The 9,677-nt window shown below is 45.7% G+C and overlaps 1 pseudogene; it reads left to right on the plus strand.

The window, feature by feature from the left end:
- Window positions 1–8,972: 8,972 nt before the first annotated feature.
- Window positions 8,973–9,073, plus strand: LOC137497185 (U6 spliceosomal RNA; annotated as a pseudogene).
- The last annotated feature ends 604 nt before the right edge of the window (window positions 9,074–9,677 follow it).

A 9,677-nucleotide genomic window follows, 5' to 3' on the forward strand; every position in this document is an offset into this window, starting at 1 on the left:
TTACAGTACTCGTAATCCTCGGAAGAGGTAGACTCAGTAAACTCTCGTGCTTTCTCCACGAGACATGTGACGTTTGCCCTTTCCCTAGCACGTCTTCTTTTCAATTGATGTAGTCGTGTGTTCGCGTTACCGCCTTCCGTACTGGGCCTCTAGACGTGAATTTGCTATAGTAAAATAGTGTATTTGATAGGGACTTCGTAATAGCGTGAGAAATATTTCGTTACTTGATCTATTATTAATCGTACTCTGACGTATTGTGACGTAGTTCAAGGAAAGCCAGGAGATGGCAGCACTGGTCACTCAGTCGTGCGTGAAGTCTCCTCCAAGTGACGTAAATAAACAATATGGCTACCATTCCAGCTTAACCAATAAACTATCTATGCGTTTAAACTACAAATACTATCTATGTCCCATTTTTTTATCTTACTATGCCTTATGCGGTATTTGAAGGTTCCTTATTTCAGATATTAACAGGAACAAAAATACACATCTGAGAAATGTTGCCTTACGTTGATGACTTGGCGTGATAGGTTTTATTTCCACGGCAGCAATTTTCCCGTAGTCTCTTTACGGAACGTGTAGTAAACGAATTATTATTTAGTCTCTAGTATATTGCCCATTCGCGCTGGTGTGTAGTTCTTCCCGGGTTTCGGCACCAAAATTATATCGTGATATTGGAAGAGCAGTCAAGAAGACATAACTAGTAACTCGTTCCTTTTCTTATTTATTGTTGTTATCAAAAAATCTAAAAACCTAAGATATAACACTTATGACACAATGATATTAAATAAAGATATAAAACATAGCACAGCCCAAAGAATGATCTCGAGCGGTGTCTATCAATTCCCAACACACGTAATTATAAATAACATGTATTACCTTCTCTAAAATAGTTACATAAGGTACAGTATGCTGGATACGCGAGTGACTATATTTAGACATCGTATTCTGTTACCTTAAATGGATATTGTGATTTTTATTGATGGCTTGTGGATAGACAGCCTTTCCTTGATCATTGATATGCTAAAATATCAACATTATTATTGAATTTTCAATTTTAAAAGTACCTTACCTGTTGAATTTCCGAGTTCCTTGCTCATCTAATCCCACGCATTATATCATGAAGTGGTATTGCTATATAACTTATGACATTTATCATATAGAAACGTGTACTTTTCAACTAATTGAATACGTTTTGTAGCAGTCCATTTTCAGCACAGCGCAGGTTAAGCGTCTCTCGGGAATGTGAATAGACCGGTAGATGCAAAGTGGGTATCGGCCCTTGGGTTTCGTCCCTTAAGAGGCCACGGCTTGTCCGTGGTCCAACAGCTCTGTACTCTGTCCGGCCAACCGAGCAGAGGAGAGGTGGCCACGGCTCTACCGTGGCTCTAAGCCTCTGCATTCGGGAGACGGGACAGGGGCACAGGGCTGGACTTCACGCCTGGCCCCACCCGTCGGCTGTCCTGAGAATGGTTTTCCGTGGTTTTCCATTCTCCTGCACTAAGGCGAATGCCGGGACAGTTCGTAGTATAGGCCACGGCCGCCCACCCCCTCACCTTCTCCGCACATCTCCTTCACCGTAACCAAACTCCCGGCCTGAGAGACGGCGGACCGAGCTCGATAGCTGCAGTCGCTTAAGTGCGGCCAGTATCCAGTATTCGGGAGATAGTGGGTTCGAACCCCACTGTCGGCAGCCCTGAAGATGGTTTTCCGTGGTTTCCCATTTTCACACCAGGCAAATGCTGGGGCTGTACATTAACTAAGGCCACGGACGCTTCCTTCCCATTCCTAGGCCTTTCCAGTCCCATCGTCGCCATAAGACATATCTGTGTCGGTGCGACGTAAAAACAAATAGCAAAAAAAAGAGACGGCGTAACCGTCGAAGAGGCCCGCCTCCCCCTTCAGGGGAAGAATGAAAACGTTTAGTAGTAGTAGTAGTATTAGTAATGTGAATATCTGCAGAGGAAGCAAGCACTGTGTACCACCAGTGTATCGCATGGACTCAACGCAGTTCCGAAAACATCCGACTTGTTTACGAAGGTTATCGAAGTTAAATACCGGCGGGAGGAGCGGAAGAAATATTCTCGCCAAGTAACTTCCTCGTCTTCGGCGCGGCGCGTTTCCCCTCCAGTCTGTGTATGTGTGAGCCACCGCATCTAACAAGGAAACATACACAAAGGTGAAGTCGCCGATCGCGATGAAACTTAGCAAACACATTGAGGTACATGTAAAAACAAAGCCAGCATCAATTTTAGGCGCCAACATTCATTAGCGCGTTAACTAAGGGACCTAAAAGTTGCGACATTTCAAGTTCCGCGCGATCAGCGATGAATACCTGCTGGCCAATGCTAAGCCGGCACACACACTTCCCGTCTGGAGACACACCCTCTGCACCGCCTTTTACCCTCCAAGTGGTTCTCCCCGGCACGTTCCCCTCCCTTCTCCTCGCGCTGGCCGGCTGCTTGGCTGTGGAACGAGACCGGCGCTATATTTTGCTTCTTTACGTACTATAATTATTGAAATCCTTTAAATCACGTTCCGTTTCACACATAATGATAATAAATAACCTAAACGTATTTACTAATATTTTATGCAAATGTTATATTTTCATTCCTGCTAATTCCGGTGAGTTGTCAATTCGTGGGTACAACCCCGAGTTAAGCACCATCGGGCGTGGACAAACGTGGTATAAGGTACCGCGTCCGACCTAGGCTTAAATTATTATTTACGTCTGAAACACCTTGAAGCTGTCGGTAGTGTCATTTAGAGTGGACATACATATGAAAGTTATTAAAATAAATCACCCACCTTGAAACAACATTACATATCCTTTTATTTAAAGAAATTACGTGCCTGGGTAGAGGATCGCAATGAATGTAATGAGATGTTTTACCTCGGCATATCAAAATATGGTTACAGGTCCAGACCTTCTTTTCATGTCCACTCCCCTACCCCCATTTTGTGTACGCTATCAGTTGTGTCATAACGAAACGAAATCGCGAACAACAGCAATTATAAACTCCGAGTTAGAAACTGCTGGTATTTCCCGTATTACGTACTCTGGTATAAGGAATCTAGATAGAATGTTTTTATTTGTGCTTGTATTGAACGATGTATTTATGTTTTGCAGTGGAAGGCACAACACATTTCAATTGCAGCCATGGTTGTCGAACATAAATCAATTAAATGCATAGACAACTTTGATATGAGTATGACATGGAATGATTGACGTAATAAGCAACGTCTTTAAAAAGAACTAAAGATGTGCATTTATATATGACCGAGCTCGATAGCTGCAGTCGCCTAAGTGCGGTCAGTATCCAGTAATCGGGAGATAGTGGGTTCGAGCCCCACTGTCGGCAGCCCTGAAGATGGTTTTCCGTGGTTTCCCATTTTCACACCAGGCAAATGCCGGGGCTGTACCTTAATTAAGGCCACGGCCGCTTCCTTCCAATTCCTAGGCCTTTCCTATCCCATCGTCGCCATAAGACATATCTGTGTCGGTGCGACGTAAAGCAAAATAGCATTTATATATGCAGTAGATATACCATAATCACAGGTAGAGCTGTAGTCCTACTTACTCGTACTTTTGCGCTATAGCTGACAGAGGTCTATGTATTCAACAAGTAGGCATATTAAAGTATCACACTACAGTCTTCTGGGTAAAATGGCAGTTACATACGTAAAGGTGTACATGGCTATTGTACGAACTGGTACAACAACAAAAAATTACAAGGCACCACAATAAATGACTCCATATACATTACATCGGGCGAACTCCTCGTCAATAATAGTAAGCAAAAACAATTTATGGTCTATTCGGCACATTACAAAATAGTGAAAAGACGACTGAAACAAAACACAATTAACAACAGGCACCATACTTTTCTCAAGGGACGTATGCTTTACAATAGTGGTGTTCCTCGTAGAAGTGTGCGACGCACAAGTCCTTTGTACACCACGCACATTTGACAAAACCAGTATTCGGGCACAAAGAACATACCAAGCCAACACTGTCAAAGGAATACACTACCGGGTGTTCGAATTGTCCAGGATGATCATCAAGGTACCCACTGCGGTACCACGAGTACTTCCACATGTTTATGAATCGAGGAGATGTCAGCTGGAAATGTAACAGTGATTGCAACTTTAAGATGGTGTTACGGTGATGCAGCACGATGCCGGTATTCATAAGTCGCAGCCCGGAATACATTCGTCTGGTGTATGTTTTCCAAATCCGAAACCCATACACGTCAAATGGCTGACAAACGGCTGTAGCGCCGGCTGGAATCTTCATAACTTCAACTTCCGTGCCATGAACAAGCGCATTGTGGCCAGAGAAAGAATCTAACAATAAAATATTTTGTCCATCGGGTAAACTTGGTTTCAAGATGTCATTATACCAGCTCTGAATTTCTGCTTTGCCCATCTTTCCAGACGTGGTGCACACGGCATGAATATTTTCGTGTGAAAATATTCGTTTCTTAACAAGGGAACCAGAAACGCCATTTCTTTCCTTTAAAACGATTAGCAACGGGGAGAGTAGCTCACCTTCTGCTGACATGGTAGGCATAATCGTGTAGCTGTGCGTAGTAGAGGGAATTGATTGGACCACCGTGCTAATCGACTTTTCTCCTCGGCGCGCTAATGTTCTGCCGGTGTACATTTCCAAATTAAAGCCGCTTTGGTCGCTGTTAAAAACATGTGATGGGCTGTATAACTGTATTTTTTCTTTTACGTTTTCCACAAACATTTGGGCTTCCACCATAACGTCACTTTCCTTATCAAGTTTTCTCGTTGTTGTCACGACAGTAATTTTTCGGGATGTGATCCCAAATTTCTTTTTGAAGTCGTACACCCAGCGTGAGGACGCTTTAAAGTCATGGAGCCCGCGAGAGCGGGCACTTTGCATTGCCCAGTGTTTGATTGTGGCGTCATGGATGGTAGACGTACGGTACTCCGCGTCAAAGTTTTTCTTGCAATCCATCGCAATAAGACCAAATTTGTCTCGGAGAGAGCCTCCTTCATCCACAACTTTTTTCCAGGCGGAGAGCTGTGACACACTATGTAAACGACGGAAGTGCTTTTGCACAGTTGTAAATTTAAGATTTTTCCGTTTTCCACTCCTCCAGAAGTTGATTGCTCTTGTTTTATACTGTAAGTCTACGGTGTCCGCCGAACTGGCACTGTCTTGGCTTCGTCCCGGTTCTGGCTCGCTATATTCAATATCCTTTTCGGTTTCCTCCGACTGATCAGACTTGTACGTCAAACTTGTAACGTCCTCCAAATAGAGACTGTCACCTTCAAGACAGCAACTTATAAGCTCTGAAACAAAATTAAACAAATAACTTAAATACATGTTGTTATGTGTATAGACTATGTATTGACAGGAACAACGGAGAACACAACTGTTCGTTTAAAAACAACGAGAGTGTTATCGGTAATGAAATTAAATGTCGTATGGCTTTTAGTGCCGGGATATCCCAGGACGGGTTCGGCTCGCCAAGTGCAGGTCTTTCTATTTGACACCCGTAGGCGACCTGCGCGTCGTGATGAGGATGAAATGATGATGAAGACAACACATGCACCCAGCCCCCGTGCCGTAGGATTCAACCAATTAAGGTTACAATCCCCGACCCGGCCGGGAATCGAACCCGGGACCCTCTGAACCGAAGGCCAGTACGCTCACCGTTCAGCCAGCGAGTCGGACAGAGTTATCGGTATCAACATATCATAAACCTACAATTTCACATGCAGCGCAAAAGACCACGCTTCAAGCTACGTTATTACGGCCTATGTCCGCAGTGTGACATCTCCCCGTGAGCGTCAAAATCTATTTGACAATAGTTGACTGCTTAACACTCACCCTCAATCGCGTCATAAAGCTGCAGCTCCCGAAAGTTCAGCGGACCGTCTTCACCGTGACTTCCGTGCTTTGCTTGAAGATGAAAAATAATTTTTGACATGCTCAGTGACATTGCCCTTAAGGACTCGTCGCAAACGTTTTCATAAATATTTCATAAAATGTACACTGCCCATACAATGTGGAAATTCCAAGGGAGAGCTATGAGGACGGCTGATAGCGTACGCAGTGTAGCACAGGTTCTGTTCGACAGCTAAGCAGACGGCAGCGCGGGGAGAGGGAAACGAGTGGTGCTGAACCAGGCGGGGCGGAGGGGAGGAGGAGCAGAGGTGTGGCACAAAGCAGTGTTCCGGCTAAGCATTGGTCAGGAGGAATTCATCGCTGTTCGCGCGGAACTTGAAATGTCGCAACTTTTAGGCCCCTTAGTTAACGCGTTAATGAATGTTGGCGCCTAAATTTGATGCTGGCTTTGTTTTTACATGTACCTCAATGTGTTTGCTAAGTTTCATCGCGATCGGCGACTTCACCTTTGTGTATGTTCCCTTGTAAGACGCAGCAAAAGAATACTTTCCTGCCTTCGCGCTGCGTCTCCCTTCCGCTAGATGTGAGCGGGAGTTTACGGGAAAGTCCCCTTCTCTCTTTATTTATCGATGTTTTTGAAGTGTTGTATTTCTTGATGATATTGTACACTGTATCTGCTTCGTTTAATCCGCGAGTGGTCGCTATCTGAGACTTTCTCTCATTGTGAGTTTACTTCTCAGCGATGCAAGGGAAGTGACTGTTCCGTCTTCTAGCTGAGTTGGTAACTGTCGTAAGCGAGGCGATTCACATTTGAAGGGTAAGCATCCCCTCCTCTAGTCGGAACAAACGTTCGTACGAGTCCGTGCGCCCTGCGTGAGAGGTTCTTTCATCGTGCGGCCAGTGGTGTTGGTGTTATTTTCAAGTTGAGAGGGAAACTTTCTCCTCTTGTAGGCGTTAGTATTTGACGTAAGTGACGAGCGAAACGTTCTCCATTTGCAATTACTGATAAACGAGTCTTCAAAGTTATGAGTCGAGGAAGAATGCTGGGTAATAGGCACTGTTACAAACTCCAGCCAACTCAAATGTTATAGAGCAGGGCCTCTCAGGGTGCATGCGCCTACTGCATGCACTGTGCACGGTCAAAAGAGGACTTCTCTTGGTTGACCAGAGTGCAGACCCCCACTCCTCGATTTGGAGCAATAGCGCTGTCTCTCTCTTTCCCCACACCTGTCTCGCTTGCTCCCCCTACCTCCCTCTTCCTCACTTGCTCCGTAGCGCTCCAAATCCGAGCTGAGTTGAGCCGAGTTGAGCCGAGTAGTCCAGAGATGAAGCGTTGGTCCGAGCCGAGCCGAGCGGGACCGATGCACTGTGCACAGGAACTCTGCGCCGCTATTTGCACGCGTGAGATTTTGGGCGTTTGAGAGGCCCTGTTATAGAGAAAACCTATTTATTCTTGGATTTGCATTGATACTGACAGAAAATTCTATACTAATAACAATGTTAATGATTTTACGTCCCAATAACTTTTACGGTTTTGCAGGTGCCGAGATGCCGGAAGTTTGCCCCACAGGAGTTATTTTACATGCCAGTAAATCTACGGCAGACTTATCTGAGCACCTTCAAATACCACCGGACTGAGCCACGATCGAACCTGCCGACTTGGGTTCAGAGAGCTAACACCTTAATCATCTGAGCCATTCAGCCTGGCACTGTTGTGAATATATGTGACGGAACGAATGACTAATTTCCATTAAGTAGTAATTTGTTTTACCGGGCGAGTTGGCCGTGCGGTTAGGGGGGCGCGCCTGTGAGCTTGCATCCGCGAGATTGTGGCTTCGTATCCCACTGTCGGCAATCCTGAAGAGGGTTTTCCGTGGTTTCCTATTTTCACACCATGCAAATGCTGGGACTGTACCTTAATTAAGGCCACAGCTGCTTCCTTCCAACTCCTAGCCCTTTCCTATTTCATCGTCGCCATAAGACCTTTCTGTGTCGGTGAGACGTAAAGCTACTAGCAGAAAAACATTATTTCTGTAATATACGGCTAATCGTTTCATCATTTTATATAAAATGTATAACTCAGACTTTGCGTCTAATTTCAGTAATTCATTTCATTCTTACGTCCCGCAAAACTTAGGGAGATATATTTATTTTAAAGGAAGTTTAATGTGAGAGAAAGTCTCACGTGCAACCACTCGTGTTACAATTTGGCGTATGATTTGCCTTCTTCATACAGAATTGAAAAAGAATGCCTAGAACCTGTTTTCCAGTCTTTGACCGGGTCAGGGATGTAATGAATGAACCATATAGGCTAGTATTACAATGGGGTCGCCACTCTCAAGGTGATATTAATGACTAATAAATGTTATGAAATGATAATGGAGAGTGTTGCTGGAATGAAAGATGACAGGGAAAACCGGAGTCCAGCACAAATCTCTCATGGAGTGACCGGGATTTGAACCACGGTATCCAGCGGTGAGAGGCCGACGCGCTGCCGTCTGAGCCACTAAGGCTCTTCATACAGAATTATTATTTCTTTTCTTTCTTCCATTGTAGTTTCCTTTCTAATTTTCCCCATTCCACCTTGAATCACCACTATCAACTTCTAATGTAAACAAGACTCGTAACTCTATTCCCTTCTCAATGTTCAAGTCAGTACTGATGCGTACTGCTCTGTTTTGTTGATAGCTTTCATCGGTGTGTGTGTGTGTGTGTGTAGACTTCTGTCCAGGCCTACTACCACTGCCCAGCCTTATATTCCTCACCTCTTCATGTACGATCAGCATTTTCATCATCATCATCATCATCGTACTCGCTTCGGCGGTACATATACTAAAATTGGAACGATACAGAGAAGATTTTTTTTTTTTTTTTTGCTAGGGGCTTTACGTCGCACCGACACAGATAGGTCTTATGGCGACGAAGGGACAGGAAAGGCCTAGGAGTTGGAAGGAAGCGGCCGTGGCCTTAATTAAGGTACAGCCCCAGCATTTGCCTGGTGTGAAAATGGGAAACCACGGAAAACCATTTTCAGGGCTGCCGATAGTGGGATTCGAACCTACTATCTCCCGGATGCAAGCTCACAGCCGCGCGCCTCTACGCGCACGGCCAACTCGCCCGGTCACAGAGAAGATTAGCATGGCCCTGCGCAAGGATGACACGCAAAATCGTGAAGCGTTCCACATTTTTTGTCCGCCTCTGTGGTGTAGTGGTTAGCGTGATTAGCTGCCACCCCCGGAGGCCCGGGTTCGATTCCCGGCTCTGCCACGAAATTTGAAAAGTAGTGCGAGGTCTGGAACGGGGTCTACTCAGTTGACCTCCCGGGGATTGGATTCTCACTTGAGCCATCCCGAAAGTGGTTCTCCGTGGTTTCCCCACTTCTCCTCCAGGCGAATGCCGGGATGGTACCTAACTTAAGGCCACGGCCGCTTCCTTCCCTCTTCCTTGCCTATCCCTTCCAATCTTCCCATCCCTCCACAAGGCCCCTGTTCAGCATAGCAGGTGAGGCCGCCTGGGCGAGGTACTGGTCATACTCCCCAGGTTCGGTTTTTCCCTCGGACTTTGCGAGGGATCCCACCTCTACCGCCTCAAGGGCAGTGTCCTGGAGCGTCAGACTCTTGGTCGGGGGATACAACTGAGGAGAATGACCAGTACCTCGCCCAGGCGGCCTCACCTGCTATGCTGAACAGGGGCCTTGTGGAGGGATGGGAAGATTGGAAGGGATAGACAAGGAAGAGGGAAGGAAGCGGCCGTGGCATTAAGTTACGTACCATCCCGGCATTCGCCTGGAGGA

The sequence above is a fragment of the Anabrus simplex genome, chromosome 1, assembly GCF_040414725.1.
Source record: "Anabrus simplex isolate iqAnaSimp1 chromosome 1, ASM4041472v1, whole genome shotgun sequence".
Taxonomy (NCBI): Eukaryota; Metazoa; Arthropoda; class Insecta; order Orthoptera; family Tettigoniidae; genus Anabrus; species Anabrus simplex.